The sequence below is a fragment of the Passer montanus genome, unplaced genomic scaffold, assembly GCF_014805655.1.
Source record: "Passer montanus isolate IOZ18808 unplaced genomic scaffold, ASM1480565v1 scaffold140, whole genome shotgun sequence".
Classification (NCBI taxonomy): Eukaryota; Metazoa; Chordata; class Aves; order Passeriformes; family Passeridae; genus Passer; species Passer montanus.
In genome coordinates, this window is record NW_024360942.1 from 807,544 (window position 1) to 824,194 (window position 16,651).

The following is a 16,651-nucleotide window of genomic DNA, read 5'->3' on the forward strand; positions in this document are numbered from 1 at the left end:
GTCACCTCATCTTCTCCCTTCTCCTCACTTTCTTTATGACTCAGACCTTCCTGCCAGGAAGACTTCCCTGTGCTCTGTGAGTTACCTCTGGGGAGTGGACAACCCTGCAGAGGTTGGTGCTCATTGGCTCTGTTCTCCACCGTCGTTGCTCAGCATCTTCCCAAGGGCTGGAACTCGGCTTGTGGGAGCTCAGGCCTGGAGCACCAGCACAGACCCTGGGCATTACTGGAGTCCTGGGGCACTGGGAGCACTGGGAGGTGCCTCTTTCCTCTGAATTGGGTTTCACTCGGGGTGCACTCCCAGGCAATCTCCACCCTGGTTCACCAGTGAAAGGGATCCGAGTTTGACACCTCCAGCAGGTTCTCCACTGCCAGACCCAACCTCTGGTAGCACTGCAGCTACAAATGGGACTCCAAACAAAAACAAAGCCTAACCTCCTGCCTTTTTTTCACCCATGTTAAAGACTTTCCTGTCCTCATTGTTTCTCAGCACTCTTTCATTAATTTGAAAAAGCAGTTCTGATCTGATTTTGATCAGAAGTTTCCTATTGCCCATGTTAAAGACTTTTCTGTCCTCACTATTTCTCAGCACTCTTTCATTAATTTGAAAAAGCAGTTCTGATCTGATTTTGATCAGAAGTTTCCTATTTGCTATATTTTTTTTCAGATCCTTGAGACTTTAGAGCTGTTATTGAAGACAGGTGCCAACCTTAGAGGCATCTGGAAGCACCACCAAACCCATGGCAGCTGCATTTTTGGTACAAAACAGAGACAGGGATTCCCTGGAGCTGAGCAGTTCAGTCCCTGGATGTGGTGTGGGACTAACCCAGCCAGCTGTGCTGCTCCAGCCCTGCAGAGTGAGCAGGTTTGGGGTGACACCAGGCAGGTGACACTGCCTTGGTGGCATCTCTGATCTCCCGAGACACTGGTGGCAAACAGCTTTTCTTTGCAAACATTTTCAGCTCTAATGCAGGGAAGGGAAGTTTGTCTCAAACCCACTCATCAGTTGATGATGTCCTTGAGGAGAAACTCCCCGTTTGCAGCGGGGTGAGCTGAGCCACTGCCATGTCCAGCAGGGTGTGCAGCAGGGTGAGGCTCCCACAGCTTCCTCTGCCTCCCCTCCCAAGCAGTTCAAAGGGAGAAAACACAGAGTGTAACACAAACGAGCTCTTCTGCAGCTCCTGCTCCAACCAGACAGACTGACTCGAGGGTGAGCTCCTCTGCTAACGATGGCCTCTCCTTAATCCAGGCTGGCTGCTTCCCAGAGCAGCTGAGATCACAGCCACAGGAGGCAAATAGGTGCCAGGCAGAAGGGTCTGAGGGCTGACTCTCCATGCTCCTGGGTTTCCATGTGCTCCTTCACACCCCAAGGACTCTCTCCTCATCCCTCATCGCTTCTACAGCGACGCAAGGTGAAAAAACCATCAGAGCCAGGATGGCAAATCCCAGCTCATGGCTAAAGAGATGTCAGTGGAGAGGTGGTGAAGGGATGGAGAGGCAGAAGGAGAAGGAGAAGCAGAAGAAGGAGAAGGAGAAGGAGAAGCAGAAGAAGAAGAAGAAGAAGAAGAAGAAGAAGAAGAAGAAGAAGAAGAAGAAGAAGAAGAAGAAGAAGAAGAAGAAGAAGAAGAAGAAGAAGAAGAAGAAGAAGAAGAAGAAGAAGAACAAGAACAAGAACAAGAACAAGAACAAGAACAAGAACAAGAAGAAGAATAAGAAGCAAAAAAATGGAAGCAGTGATGGAGTGCCCAGCACTGGCTGCTGGAGTCTCCTCCCAGCCTGGCTTACCTGTGATCCCTGGATGGACCAGCACTGCTTCCACACGCTCTGGGAGCTCCAAGGTTTCCAGCAAAGCTGGAGCAACAACCTGCCCTGCCGCTCTAGCTCCGAAGGAATGCCCACGGTGTGAACTCACCGCCAGCAGCCGCCAGAAAATCCCCTCTCTCTGTCCCTAGGGAAAGAGTGGGGATGGGACAGGAGTCATGTGCACCCTCCAGGCAAAGCTGGGTCCCCACAGGAAACATATTGGCTGGAGGGGTTTATATCCGTGCCCCCAGATGGGCAGGGGCAAGGAGGCAGGGCAGGGAAGCGTGAGCTGGAAGGGTTGGAAGAGCGGGGTGGAAATGCAGCCTGAAATCATCCGAGTGCCCCCGGGCAGGTTCCCTGCGCAGGCGCACGCACCTGGTCCTGGCCCTGCTTCTCCCAGGGGAGGGAACATCCACTCAAACTCCCCTGCACATGGAGACAACCCAGAGCAAGGGGTTGCACCAGAAAGTGTGGAGCGAGGTGATGCCGCCTCTTTCAGGATTTAAATTCAAGCCTCTTCTCAGCTTTTTCCCCAAATGCTGTTTTATTATTATCAAAAAGAATGTTGTTATCAGATTTCACTTCTTCTAGCAGGTTTATTTTGTTATTTAGTTAAAGAACTATCTGAACAGGACACCTTTGGGTGACTGCTTTGCAAATATTTTCCTCCTGGACTTCATTCAGGCGTTCAAGAAATTTGGCAGCAATTAAACTTTTCCCCCCAAAACAACATTTTTTCCCTCCGTGTAGAGTTGAGTGAAATATGTTGTTTTCTTAAACATGAAACTTATTATTTGGCCACTGTTTCCTGGTGGAGACACCGCAGGCAGGGCGAGACCAAGCTCTAAGGTGTTGTCCCTGTCCTTGTCCCTGTGCTTTCTGAAGAGTAGGGATCAAGTCTTTGCCTTGGGGAGAATCTCTTTAGGAAGCTCAGCCATTTATTTTGCTAATCCTATGAAAAAGAGCATCCCTGGGAGACCTGGGCTGTGCCAGGGCTTACAAAAAGCCTTACAAATCCACCTGGCTTTGGAAATGAGGGTAATTACCACAGCAGCAGCTGGTGTTGCACCACGGTGGAGCCTCCGTTACATGTCACCAAGTCCAGGCTTAGTGTCCTTCTAGGACAAGCTTGGAGCAGAGGATCTGAGGGGATCCCACAGAGCTGCTCCCACCCCTGGCTGGTGAGGGATCTGGGATGGATTTGCTTTTTATTCACTTGGAATTCTCAAGGGACTCTGCAAGCAGGACACCGAGCTCCCAGGCTGAAAGGAGTTCCCCAGTTCTGCCGGGAATCTCTGTGAGAAACAAGTGGTGACTTGCCCATCCCACTGGGAAGACAGGCAGGGAAGGTGGCAGAGATGGATTTGGGAAGAAGATCCCACACACATGATGCCTGGTCTGTGTGAACATCTTTGAAAAGAATGTGTTTTCCCACCCCAAAACCTCTGGCACCCTTGGGGTGAGCGAAGTGTCCAAGCATCCCTGCTACATCCTGTCCCAGGCAGCAGGTAAATAACTGGGGAGGGTGTCACGGGTCTGCACCTCCCCTGATTCATCAATAACTAGGTCATAAAGAGAGCTTGGTTTCCTGCTGAGTCCTCACTCCACACTCCTGCTAATGTTTACATCCTCCTGCCTGTGGTCAGCAGGGCCTGGGATGCTGAGGATGCTGAGGATGCTGACACAGGGGTGGGCTGGGGACAGGAGGGTGCCCAGGGAGCACAGGGTGAAACTTCTGGGCCTCGTGATAATAACACAGAGACCCCCCAGTGCTGGCTCTGCTGAGGCCCCACCTCAAATCCTGGGGGCAGATTTGGGCTCCTCATGGCAAGAAGGACATTGAGGGGCTGGAGCGTGTCCATAGAAGGGAATGGAGCTGGGGAAGGGTCTGGAGCACCAGGAGAGGCTGAGGGAGCTGGGAAGGGGCTCAGCCTGGAGAAAAGGAGGCTCAGGGGGGCTCTTGTGGCTCTGCACAACTCCTGACAGGAGGGGACAGCCGGGGGGTCGGGCTCTGCTGTCTGGCAGCAATCAACAAGAAAAGAGGAAACAGCCTCAGGTTGCTCCAGGGGAGGTTTAGATTGGAAATTAGAGGCTTTTTCTTCCCAGAAAGATTGTAAAGCATCGTAATGGGCTGCCCAGGGCACTGGTGGAGTCACCATCCCTGGAGATGCTCAAAAGCAGCATGGATGTGGCACTTGGGGATGTGGGGCAGTGATGAACTCAGTGGCAGTGCTGGGCTGATGGTTTGGCTTGATCATCTTAAAGTTTTTTCAGCCTTAAGGACTCTGTGATTCTAAACCTCCCTGTATTTGAAACTTCTTTCTTTGAAAGCTTCCCTGGAGTGCTCACCTCCTTGCTGAGCCCTGCTGCCTCCTCCCCACCTGGCTGCTCACACCTCAGCTCTGTGAAGGTCAGTGACACAGGGACTGTCCTGTCCCCTCAGCTGCTCCCTTCCTGCTCCCTGGCACTGATGCCCTCTTTCAAGGCCCCACATCCCAAGCCATGTGCCAGGCTTTGTGACCCAGGACAGGGTTTAACCTGGACAGCCTCATCCAGCTCCTTTGCCTCTCTGTCACCCCCGGGGCAGGCACTGGCTACTGAGGTTCTCACTGGGACAGCTGAGAGCAGACAGTGGAACCACAATCCCAGATGGTTTGGGTTGGGAGGGACCTTAAAGCCCATCCAGTGCCACCCCCTGTGCACCTTCCACTATCCCAGGGTGTCCCAGGCCTCGCCCAAGTTGAGGGATGGAGCAGGAGCTTCACAGGAGCTGAACCAGCGCAGGGCCCAGCTGCCAGGCTTTTGTAGCTGTGTGCCCACAAGCCATGCTGGGCAGGAGTTCTGCTACTGCCAAAAACTGGGAAGAGGGGACTCTGGCAGGTGAGTTTGGGAAAATCCAGTTGCTTAACTCGAGGCTGGTCCTACCTGCTCTGTCCTGTGGCACTTTGGATTGAGATTTCCACTGAACTGCTGCTGACGAGGGATTTTTTTAAGGGATGCCAATTACAGCCACTGTGGTTCAGGGCCACGTGTGTTTATTTATTGCTTTGGCTGCTGTGGGCAGAGGGGCAGCAACAGCAGGGCAGGGAGGATGAGGTGGGAGTGCTGGCATCCCACATTCCCACTGCTGTTGGCTCAGCACGAGTGAGTCAGAGCCCTGGGGTGGATGGAGACAAATGACTGTGCTCCATCCTCCAGAGCCAGGCAGAGGCAGAGTCAGGAAGGGAATTCAGGCATTTTGGCTCCTTGCTGCCCTGCTGCAGCCCTCTGCCCATGGCCAGGGAGGCCCTGGAGCTGCCTGGGCAGGCTCCATCCCACTGCCATCCTTAGCTTTTGGTACTTCCAACCCAGAGCTGCAATTTCCTGCTTCCAGGTATAAAAACACAGGCAGGTGACCTGGGAGCTTTGCTAATGCTGAACAGCCAGATAATCCCTCTGCTTCCTGGCTCCAAAGGGCAGGAATCTGTCCTCTGCCTGGCTGGGAAGCTGTTTCACAAATTGTGGTCAGGAAGAAATAACAAGAGCAGCAGGAGATGTGCTGATGCTGGATGTGCCTTGCTCAGCCAAATGGGAGCATTTGCCTCCACTGCTGCCTCAGAGCCCCTCAGGGCCCCCACTCCTCTCCCTTCTGCAGAGCTGGAAATATCTCTGTGTTTCCTCACCAGGCAGGGCAGGGGCTCCAGGCAACCAAAATCCAGCAGCAGAAGGAGCAGCAAAACCAGGAGCACCCCACGCCAGGTGTGGCTTTGGAGCCTCCAGTGCCTGAACCACCTGCTCTGTGCAACACCTTGTGCAAGTCAGCCTCCACGGGGCCCAGCACAAGCCTTGTCAGGCCCCACAGGGCCGGTCTCAGGGTCCAGGAGAGATTCCCCAGCAATCCCTCAGCACTGAGCAATGTCCCAGGCAGCCCGTGATCGGCACTCCAGGCAGGATGCCATACCAGGCAGCCCAGGAGGCTTTGTCAATCTGACCACCCCGGGCTTGTTTTGAAATCCTGACAGGTTTAAAGCAAATGCCATAATTGCTGATGGTGACAGTGAGAACAGGAGTAATTAAAGGACATTCTCCCAGTGCTGTCATCTGTCACATGTGCCTCCAGCACTGCGAGGTGTGAGGAGAGGCTGGGGCTTGTGTAACTCACTGGGAACTGCTGGACCTGCAGGGGCTGAGCAGAGCCCTGCCCCACTCTCCTCTTCTTGGAGATGAAAATATCTGAATCAGGAGATTTAATCAAGAATCACCTTATCTTGGCCATGCACAGCCTGGGTTTTCTCAGCCACAGGGCTGCCTGGAGTCCCACAAGGTTTTGGATTTAGCAGCCACAGAGCAGGGAGGCTCCTCTCACCAAACCTAACCCCTGCAGCCAGCAACTTGTCACCTTTATTTCATAAAATCCTAGAGGAGTTTGAGTTGGAGGGACCTTACAGCCCATCTCATCCCCATGGGCAGGGACACCTTCCACTACCCCAGGTTTCTCCTGGCCTTGGGCCCTTCCAGGATGGGCCATTTGCTGGAATGTTAACTCTGAAGAGGTGTGAAAATGGAAGGGGATGCAGAGAAAGTTCCTTTTTGCTCGGGCTGAGCCTGCAGCTCCCCATCCCAGCTGGCAGCAGCTCAGGGCAGGGAGCTGTGTTATCCCACGCTGCAATCCTGCCCAGAGTGGTGCAAAGATTTGGCAGGAGACCCCGGTGATTTGTGCAAGTCCTGGGAGAGATTTGATAGCAGAGTCTGCAAGCAGCCCTGGGAACCTGAGACTGCTTCATGCAGGGCTGTCTCTGAGCTCTCAAGGAGGAGCCCCCCAGCCCCTCAGAGAGCAGAGAGCAGGAGCTGCTGCCTGTGCCTCAGGAAGGGGAATTAGGGCCTGAGGAAGTTCCTAACAAGGCAGACACAGGTTTGCCTCCTGCCCCATCTTCTGGTGGTCAGTGATTTAATACTTCCTTAGCTGGAGGTCTTGGGCCATCATATTTAACCTGTCCTGCTCATGATTATCTGAGCCTTTTAAAGATTATTTTTAAAGATGATTTTTTTTTTTTTTTGTATTCACAGCAACAATGTTGATTAGGTGCTGGTTGGAAAAGCACCTCCTCTTAGAATCCTGGAATGGTTTGGATTGGAAAGGACCCTAAAAAGCATCCAGTTCCATCCTCCTGACAGGGTTCCATCCTCATGGCAGGGACACTTTCCACTGCCCCAGGCTGCTCCAGGCCCTGTCCAACCTGGCTGTGGGCACTGCCAGGGATCCAGGGGCAGCCACAACCCTGATACCCAGGGCAACTTCTGCCAAGGCCTCACCACCCTCACAGGGAAGGATTTTTCTTCAATATCCCATCTAACCCTCTCCTCTGGCAGTGTAAAACCAGTGTCCCCTTGCCAACCTGCTGCCTGATGGCTGCAATGGGAGCCCTTCCCCTCTGGAATGGGAAATCCCAAGAAGCTGTTCCTTGTTCCCATCCTCCAGGCCCCCCAGTGCATCCCCTGAGCCTCCCTATCCCACCCTGCTCATTCCCAGTGCACATCCCTGAGCCCTGTGGAGTTTCCCAGCTCTGCTCAGAGAAGCACATCCCAGCCCAGGTGCTTTCCAGCTCCTACACAATTAAAACAAGGTGGATATTTGGGACTCTCTCCCTTTTGGAGACAGAAGTTTGGTGTGAGTGCCTCCAGGGCACAGAGGGGCTGCTGGGACAGGGACATGGTGACACCTTCAAGAGCCACTGGAAAAACCTCCTGGGAGAGTTTGTCACCCAGACTGGCAAAGCCTGAGGAGGGCAGCGAGGTGCAGGAGGGTCCCTGGACATTTCCCCTCTGTGCACATTCCATAGGAAGGTCCTGGTGCCTTTTCCAGGGTTATGCCAGCACTGATCTGTTGGCAAACTTGTGCCCAATTCTCAGGGCTGCCCGTGGTGCCTCAGGTTTAGCTTTTCTATTTTTCAGATCCTGTGCTGCTTTAGTGTGTGGGTCTGGGCTTCACATGAGGGGATGGTGAGCTCTCTGCACAGAGCAGGGAGACAAAACAATTCCTGCTCTAGCTGGGGACCAAGGACAAATGATCCAAATCTCAGGCCCAAGAGCACAAACAACGTGGAATGAAGAGAGAAAAACAAGAAGGATGGGACTGCATGGGCTGGAGCTGGAATTGGACAATGAACTCCAAGATGCAAATGGAGCAGAGCTGATCAAAGTGAGAGACCCCATGAGCGCTTGTGCATTTTGTGACCATTTTGGTTCATCTTGGGTGCAGCCCTGGCTGGGCTCTTGTGCTGCCCACGGTGGATCCATTGAGGCATTCTAATAAATGCCTACTTTATTCTTTAGCTCTCTCCAGTCTCTGTTCTAGGTCAGCCTGCACAAGGTATCAGCCCAGGGGCACTGGGAATCACCAAACACAGAATCACAGAATCCCTGGTGTTGAAAAGCCCTCTAGGGCCAAGTCCAACCACCAACCCAGCACTGGCAAGGCCACTGGTAAACCTTGTTCCCAGGTGCCACCTCCACAGGTTTTTGAACGCTTTCAGCCATGGTGACTCCAGCACTTCCCAGAACAACCTGTTCCAGTGCTTGGACACCCTTTCCCCGAAGGAACTCTTCCTAATACCCAATTTGAACTCCCCTGGTACAATTTGATGGGCCACCAGGTGACTGATGAGGCAGACTCTGTGGAGGAGATGTTTGGGAACACTCCTTTGGTTGAACATCCACCCTGGCCCTCAGTAGCCCTTGCCTGCAGAAATGTTTCCTTCCTACATTTAATAACTTCCTGATTCTTCGCTACCTTGTTACACTTTTAATGCCTTGTTCTCCCTGCAGGAGCTAAAACCCATCTCCAACTAATAAAACCAACTAATCCCAAGAGTTTGAGTCTTCAGGCAACTCTGAGGTGAAGCTGATGGGCCCAAAATAACCCCTGGCTGCTGCAACTGCCTTGACTTCCTGCTTGCATCAGGATGGAGTTTGGCACCACAACAGCTCTGAGCTGTCAAATCAGCCCTGAGAGGATCTGCCCACCCCATGCCAGCTCTGGAGGGTTCCAGGGAGGGATGTGGGAGACTGGAGAAGGTGCAGGAGGGAGCCTGGGGGCTCTCCCGTGCTCCTGGAGCTGTTTCCCAAGCCCAGCTGGACCCCGAGCAGCTCCTGCCTGCCAGGAATTCTCCCACACCTTGGGAGAGAACCTTGCACAAGGCTGGTGACAGAGGAGGAGGAGGAGGCTGCTCTGGCCTCCAGGCTGAGCCCGTGCCTATCTCCCCTGTTGTTGAGACTGGGAAACTGGAATGGGAACTGGGAGAGGGAGCCATCCCACCCACAGTGTGCCTCTCCCTGTGGTGCTCTTTCCCAAAGACAGATGTTTCCCAAATCTTATTTTCGTGTCCTGAGCTCTCACTGCAGGCAGGAGCAGAGCACAGCAGCTCCCTCGTGCTCTGGGACTGTGGAGGTGATGAGGAGGAGCTCCAGCTTGCCCAGGGATGCTCTCACTGCAATGTTCCTCCTGCAAAAAACTAGGATATTAGCACAAATTAGGTTAATTAGGGGAAAGTGCAGCTCTGACTGAACAGTGTTGTGGGAGCAAACAGAGAAATGCTGATTTTTTCCTACCTGTTCACAGAAATTCTCCAGACATGTGCAATTCCAGGCCAGAGAAGGACAAGACTTCATGGTTCAGATGTCCATGGCCATGCTGAGCAGAAGTGTCATGAGCTGGCTGAGACCTGATGCAGTTGGAGCACAGCCCAGGTGGCAGGAAAGTGGTGCAGGACATTCCAACAAGGATGTGAGTGCTGCCTCAGACCCTCATTTGAGAGCTGTAAACCCCAAAGTGGTGAATTTGAGGATCCTACACACAGAGACCTCCTGCCTGTTTGCTTGAATGTGCTGTGATCCTGGACTGAGGAGCTCTCTGGTGCTCCTGGGGTCCCTGGAAATGCCATCCCAGCACATGCAGCATTCTTTAACCCTATTCAGGGGTGCACCTTGGGGCCTGAGGCACCTGGAGTCCATTTCCCAGCTGTGTAAGCTCCTTGGGACAGGAGGTTTCTCTGTGTTGGTTCCTTTGCAGGGGATCCAGTGCCAAGCAGGAATTGCCACTGAGGTTGCTCCTGGTGTCACTGCTGGGTCTGGCTGAGCTGGGGGACATTGTAAAATCAGTAATTAATTTTTAATTAATTGTTGCAAGTCTTGCAAACTGCCTGGGAGCTGCTGGGGGCAGCTGGAGGTGACAACTCCATGTGCAGTTGAGGTGGGGACAGTGCCCTGAGGGCAGCCCTGACTCCCCAAATCCCACCCCAGGCACATCCCTGCTGGGCTGCAGCCGGAGCCATTCCCATCCTCTCTTTCCAAGGCATGGAGGTGATGCTGGATTGTCTGGGAGCAGCTGGGCCTGGCTCTGTGCAGGGTGCTGGACCAACACCTGCCCTGCGTGGCTCAGCTGAGATCAGATCTGCTCTGAGATGGGGCTGGCTGCTGGCTCCTGGTTACACGGCAGAGGGATGCCAGAATCCACAGCTAATTACTGCAGGCACAGCTAATTACTGCAGGGCAGCAAGGCAGGGGATGAACAGGAGCACAGGGGAGCGGGAAGGGGATGGATGGACCAGGAGAGTGGCCAGCAGGGCAGGGACTGTCCCTTGGGCTGGCACTGCTGAGGCCCCTCGGGTCCTGGGGACAGTTTGGGCTCCTCATGACAAGAAGGACACTGAGGGGCTGGGGGTGTCCAGGGGAGGGAACAGAGCTGGGGAAGGGTCTGGAGCACCAGGAGAGGCTGAGGGAGCTGGGAAGGGGCTCAGCCTGGAGAAAAGGAGGCTCAGGGGGACCTTGTGGCTCTGCACAACTCCTGACAGGAGGGGACAGCCGGGGGGTCGGGCTGTGCTCCAGGGAACAGGGACAGGAGGAGAGGGAACAGCCTCAGGCTGGGCCAGGGGAGGTTTAGGTTGGAAATTGGGAAAATTCCTTCTTGGGAAGGGTGGTCAGGCACTGGCACAGCTGCCAGGGCAGTGCTGGAGCCCCCAAGCCCAGAGATGTTCAAAAGCAGCGTGGAGAGGGAAACTGGGGTACTGGGAAAGGGGGGATTGAGGAACCTGGGGAAGAGGGGATCTGGGGATGGTGGCACTTGGGGACAGGGCTTGGTGGTGACCGTGGTGTTGCTGGGTTAATGGCTGGACTCTACAGCTCCTGTTTGGGACCCTTCTGCCTGCAGGGACCCCGGTGCCACCCAACCCTTGGGGTGCCTCTGCCTCATCCTGAGCCACAAAAAGCCACCTGGAGGTCCCACATTGGCAGTCCCCACCTGTCCCACCTGTATCCCCTGTCCCACCTGTTCTCTCACCTGTCTCCCCCGTCCCTCACCTGTCCCCCCTGTATCCCCTGTCCCCCCTGTTCTCTCACCTGTCTCCCCCGTCCCTCCCCTGTCCCCACCTGTCCCACCTGTGTCCCCTGTCCCACCACCTGTCCCAGGTGTGTCTCTATGTCCCCTCCACGCCCCAGCGGTGCCCGGTGCTGGATGCCACCTTTGGGAGGGCACAGCTGACAGTTCTGGCGCTGCCCACCGGGGACAAGTCAGTGCTGGGGTGTTTTGGGGGGGGTCTGGGGGGGTTGGAGGGATTTTAGGGGGTCCTGAGGGAGTTTTGGGGTGTCCTGAGGGGATTTTGGGGGGATTCTAGGGGGGTTTTTAGTGTCCCTTGGGAGGACCCGTTATCCAGACCAGGGCACGGTGCCCGGGGTGCCCTCGGGGTCCAGCCGTGCTCAGACCCCCCGCACCGGGGTTCCCCCGCTCCCCCCGGCCCTTCCCGGGACCCCTGGACCCGCCGGGCCCCCCAGCCCGGGACCCCCCCCCCATGGCCGAGCTGCTGCTGCCCCCTGCGGGAAACGGGGCGGCGGTGCAGCCGGGAGGGGAAGGGAAAAGGGATTGGGGTACGGGAATGGGGATTGGGGAAAAGGGATTGGGGATTGGGGTACGGGAATGGGAATGGGGTACGGGAAATGGGATTGGGGTACGGGAAAGGGATTGGGGTACGGGAATGGGGATTGGGGTACGGGAAATGGGAATGGGGTACGGGAAATGGGAATGGGGTACGGGAAAGGGATTGGGGTACGGGAAATGGGGATTGGGGAAAAGGGATTGGGGACTGGGGTACGGGGAATGGGATTGGGGTACGGAAAATGGGGATTGGGATATGGGAAAGGGAATCGGGGTACAGTAAAGGGGATTGGGGTACGGGAATGGGGACTGGGGTACGGGAAAGGGTATTGGGGTACAGGAAAGGGAGTTGGGATACAGGGATTGGGGATTGGGGTATGGGGAAAAGGGGATTGGGGTATAGGTACAGGACAATCCCATCCCACCCCTGCCATGGCAGGGACACCTCCCACTGTCCCAGGCTGCTCCCAGCCCTGCCCAGCCTGGCCTTGGGCACTGCCAGGGATCCAGGGGCAGCCACAGCTGCTCTGGGCACCCCAAGCCAGGGCCTGCCCACCCTGCCAGGGAACAATTCCTGCCCAATCTCCCATCCAGCCCTGCCCTCTGCCACTGGCAGCCATTCCCTGGCTCCTGTCCCTGCAGGCCTTGTCCCCAGTCCCTCTGCAGCTCTCCTGGAGCCCCTTCAGGCCCTGCCAGGGGCTCTGAGCTCTGCCTGGAGCCTTCTCTTGTCCAGGGGAGCAGCCCCAGCTCTCCTGGAGGGGACAGGACATCTGGGGGATCCTTGAGGCTGGTTTTAGGACAGGGGAGCTGTGGTGGGCAGCTCCCTGTGGCACTGCCCGGGCTCCCCAGGGACTCCGAGGAGCCACCGGGCCAGGAGTGAAGCAGTTAAACTCTGTAGAAAACACAGGCCGGTGATGTTGTGTTGTATAACAGACAGATAATACGTTTTTTTCCCTGGCATCTGTGCTCCAGCTTGCCTGAAAAGCTCCAGACCTGAATTTCAACCCCTGTCAGCAGTTCCAGTCCGGCCTCGCAGCGCTGTCACCCGCAGTAAATTACCGGCTTGGCGTTAATCTGCCCGAGCGCAGAGAGCCGAGATCCCTGCAAATGCATCTCCCAGACATCCCAGCTTTAAAATCCATTCGGGGGAAGCAGAGCAGGGGTTTTATTGGAAGGCAAAGAGAAAGCTCCGCTCCCGAGGGAGCGCGGCCCAGGGGAGGGGAGATGAAGCCACCCCCGGGGGCGGGGGGGACAGGCCATTGTTTGCTACAAAGGACAGGAAACGAGCCTCAAAGGGGACGTGAAAGAGCCTTAAAACAAATGCAGATCAGCGAGCGGGGATGGCTCCGAGCATCTCCCGCCTGCGCTGCCCGGGGACCCTTCGGGTGCTGGGACCTGCCTTTGCCCCAGGGTGGAGGAGAAAAGGGCCAGAAGAGCCTGGGATCACCCCGATCCACCCATTGTGGCCGGCCTCGATGGTTGTAGAATTGTCAAATCAAGGAGTGGTTTGGGATGGAAGGGACCTTAAAGTGCCACCCCAGCCATGGCAGGGACACTTCCACTGTCCCAAGGCTGCTCCCAGCCCTGTCCAGCCTGGCCTTGGCCTCATGGTTGGACTCGATGGTCTTAAAGCTCCTTTCCAACCTAAAAAATTCCATGGTTCCAACCTCCTTCTCTTCCAAATCCCTTCATTGCCTCGGGGTGTGACAGCCGGGCAGGACACTCAGGGCTTGTCCTCACTCCAGCCTTGTGCTGCTGCCCCGCTCCTTCAGCGCCCCCAGACTCATCCATCCTGCATCCATCCCCAAAACTCATCCATCCCCCCCGCCCAGCTCCACACAGCCCCAGGACTGGGTGGGTTTGGGGTCTCCTTAGAGCCCCCCAAGGAGGGGGAGCTGCTCTGGTGCCCCCCTGGCTGGCAGCTGTCCCTGGAGAAACCGAGCTGTGCTCAGCCAGAGGAGCCACAGAGGTGCCAAAAACGCACCAAAGCCAATTTTTCTACAGGGAGATACCCCTTATCTGCCCTGAAAAAGCGTGGGTTTGGTCCCTTTGGAACTGAGCCCCTCTGCTGAGCGTTCTGCTCCTCCCAGTGAGGCTGGTGTTTGAGCCAAGTGGCAGCAGTGACCCACGGTGACACAAAGCCATTTCCTGCCACACGAGGCAGGCTGGTGGCCCTCTGCCAGAGGGGACAATGAGGGACGGAGGGGCCTGGCCTGTGAGCCCTCGTGTTCCTGTTTACTTGGAGCCTGCTCGTGGGTCAGAGAGCTTTCTCTGGATCCTTTTCCAGCGATTTTGAGCTCAGTGGCAGCAGCAGCGCCCAAAATCCTGCAGGAATCCTCCTTCTCTCTGGGGTCCCTGGCACTGGTGGCTCTGTGCCATCAGGGGGGACCTTCCCCAGTCCTGCAAGGGGTCCCAGCAGCTCTGTCACCCCTGGAAGGACAGCAGGGCCCGAGGGCAGCTCCTGGGCCCCCTGAGGCCAGGAGGAGCCCGGGGCTCTGGGTGCTCCTGTCACACAGGGAAGGGACAAACATCAGGGAGGGGAGTTCCCGCTGTTATCTCGTCCTTCCTGCAGCCCAGAGCCCGACACACACCCTGCCTTTATCAGCCCTGCCCGCGGGCACAGCCGGGAGGGGCTGGGACAGCCACAGGGGCCGGGCAGGGGGACAGGAGAGTGGCACTGGGGACAGGAGAGTGGCACTGGGGGTGGGAGAGTGGCACTGTGGACAGGAGAGTGGCACTGGGGACAGGAGTGTGGCACTGGGGATGGGAGAGTGGCACTGGGGATGGGAGAGTGGCACTGGGGACAGAAACGTGACCCTGGGGATGGGAACATGGCACTGTGGACAGGAAAGTGGCACTGTGGACAGGAAAGTGACACCGGGGACAGCAACGTGGCACTGGGGACGGGAGAGTGGCACTGGGGACAGAAACGTGACCCTGGGGATGGGAACATGGCACTGGGGACAAGAACATGGCACTGTGGACAGGAAAGTGGCACTGGGGATGGGAATGTGGTACTGGGGATGGAAGAGTGACACTGGGGACAGGAACATGGCATTGGGGACAGGAAAGTGACACTGGGGATGAGAACATGGCACTGCAGAGGGGAAAGTGGCACTGGAGACAGGAGTGTGGCAGCAGGACAAGAACATGGCAGTGGGGACAACAAAGTGGCACTGGGGACAGGAATGTGGCCCTAGAAATGGGAATGTGGCAGTGGGACAAGAACATGGCACTGGGGACAAGAACAGGGCACTGGGGACAGGAAGGTGGCACTGGGGACAGGAAGGTGGCACTGGGGACAGGAAAATGGAATCAGAGAACTGCTGAGGTTGGAAAAGCTCTCTGGGATCATCGAGTCCAACCATGACCCCAGCACTGCCAGGGCCACCCCTAATCCATGTCCCCAGGTGCCACATCCAGCATGGTTTGACCACTCCAGGGATGGCGCCAGGGCCTGACCCCCCTTTCTGTGGAGGAATTTCTCCTGATCTCCACTCCAAACCTCCCCTGGAGCAGCCTGAGGCCTTTCCTCTTGTCCTGGGCCTGGGACTCAGGAGAAGAGCCCGACCCCCCCCTGGCTGCACCCTCAGGGGGTTGCCAGAGGAACCTGGGGGTGGGAGCACGGAGCTGGAGAAGGGATTGTGGTGCCTGGGGATGGGAACAGTCCTTGGGGGCTGGGACACGATGGCTGGAGTTGGGAATGTGGCTCTGGAGACTGAACACAACGCCTGGGGATGGGAACACGGTGCTTGAGAATGGGATCATGGTATCTGGAGAAGGAACCATGGCTCTGGAGAAGGAACATGGCTCTGGAGATGTAACCATGGTATCTGGAGAGGGAACCATGGCTTTGGAGAAGGAACCATGGTATCTGGAGAGGGAACATGGCTCTGGAGATGGAGCCATGGTATCTAGGAATGGGAATGGGAATGTGGCTCTGGAAAAAGAACCATGGTATCTGGGCAGAGGAAAGTGGCTCTGGAGATGGAACATGGCTCTGGAGATGGGACCATGGCATCTGGAGAAGGAACCATGGCTTTGGAGAAGGAACCACGGCTCTGGAGATGGGGATGTGGCTCTGGAGATGGAACTGTGGTACCTGGGCATAGGAAAGGGGCTCTGGAGAAGGAATCCTGGTTCTTGAGCATGGGAACACTGTGCTGGAGACTGGAACACAGTGCCATGGGATGGAAACAGTGCTTGAGGACAGGAATGTGGCACTGGAGATGGGAAACATGGTGCCTGGGGATGGGAACATGGTGCTTGAGGATGACAACATGGCTCTGAAGATGGGAAATGGTGCTGGAGAAGGAACCGTGGTATCTGGGAATGGGAATGTGGCTCTGGAGGAGGAATCCTGGTTCTTGAGGATGGGAACAGAGCACTGGAGACTGGAACATATCGTCTGAGGTTGGAAATGTGGCTCTGGAGAAGGAATCATGGTTCTTGAGGATGGGAACATGGCTCTGAAGATGGGAACTAGGTCCTGGAGAAGGAGCCATGGGACTTGGGGCTGGGAATGTGGCCCTGGAGGAGGAACCATGGTACTTGAGGATGGGAATGTGGCCCTGGAGAAGGAATCCTGGTCCTTGAGGATGGGAACATGGTGCTGGAGACCAGAACACATTCCCTGGGGATGTGAGTGTAGCTCTGGAGACTGGAACACGCTGCTGAAGACTGAAGCACAGCACCTGAGGATCGGAATGCGCCACTGCAGACAGCAGCACGGTGCCGGGGGGCACACACGTGCCTGCGGAGCGCGGTGGGCAGCCCCCGAGCCCGGGGGGACGCACCGAGCGGTGCCGGGACTCGAACCCGCGGCCTCGGGGCCGTGGGGGGCGGTGTGTGTGCGCGGGCGCTGCCGGCAGGGGGCGCTGCCGGGGGGGGGCGCGGCGCGCGCGCCTTTGTTGCCGTTGGCGCCTCTTCCTGCGCCGGGCGGCGG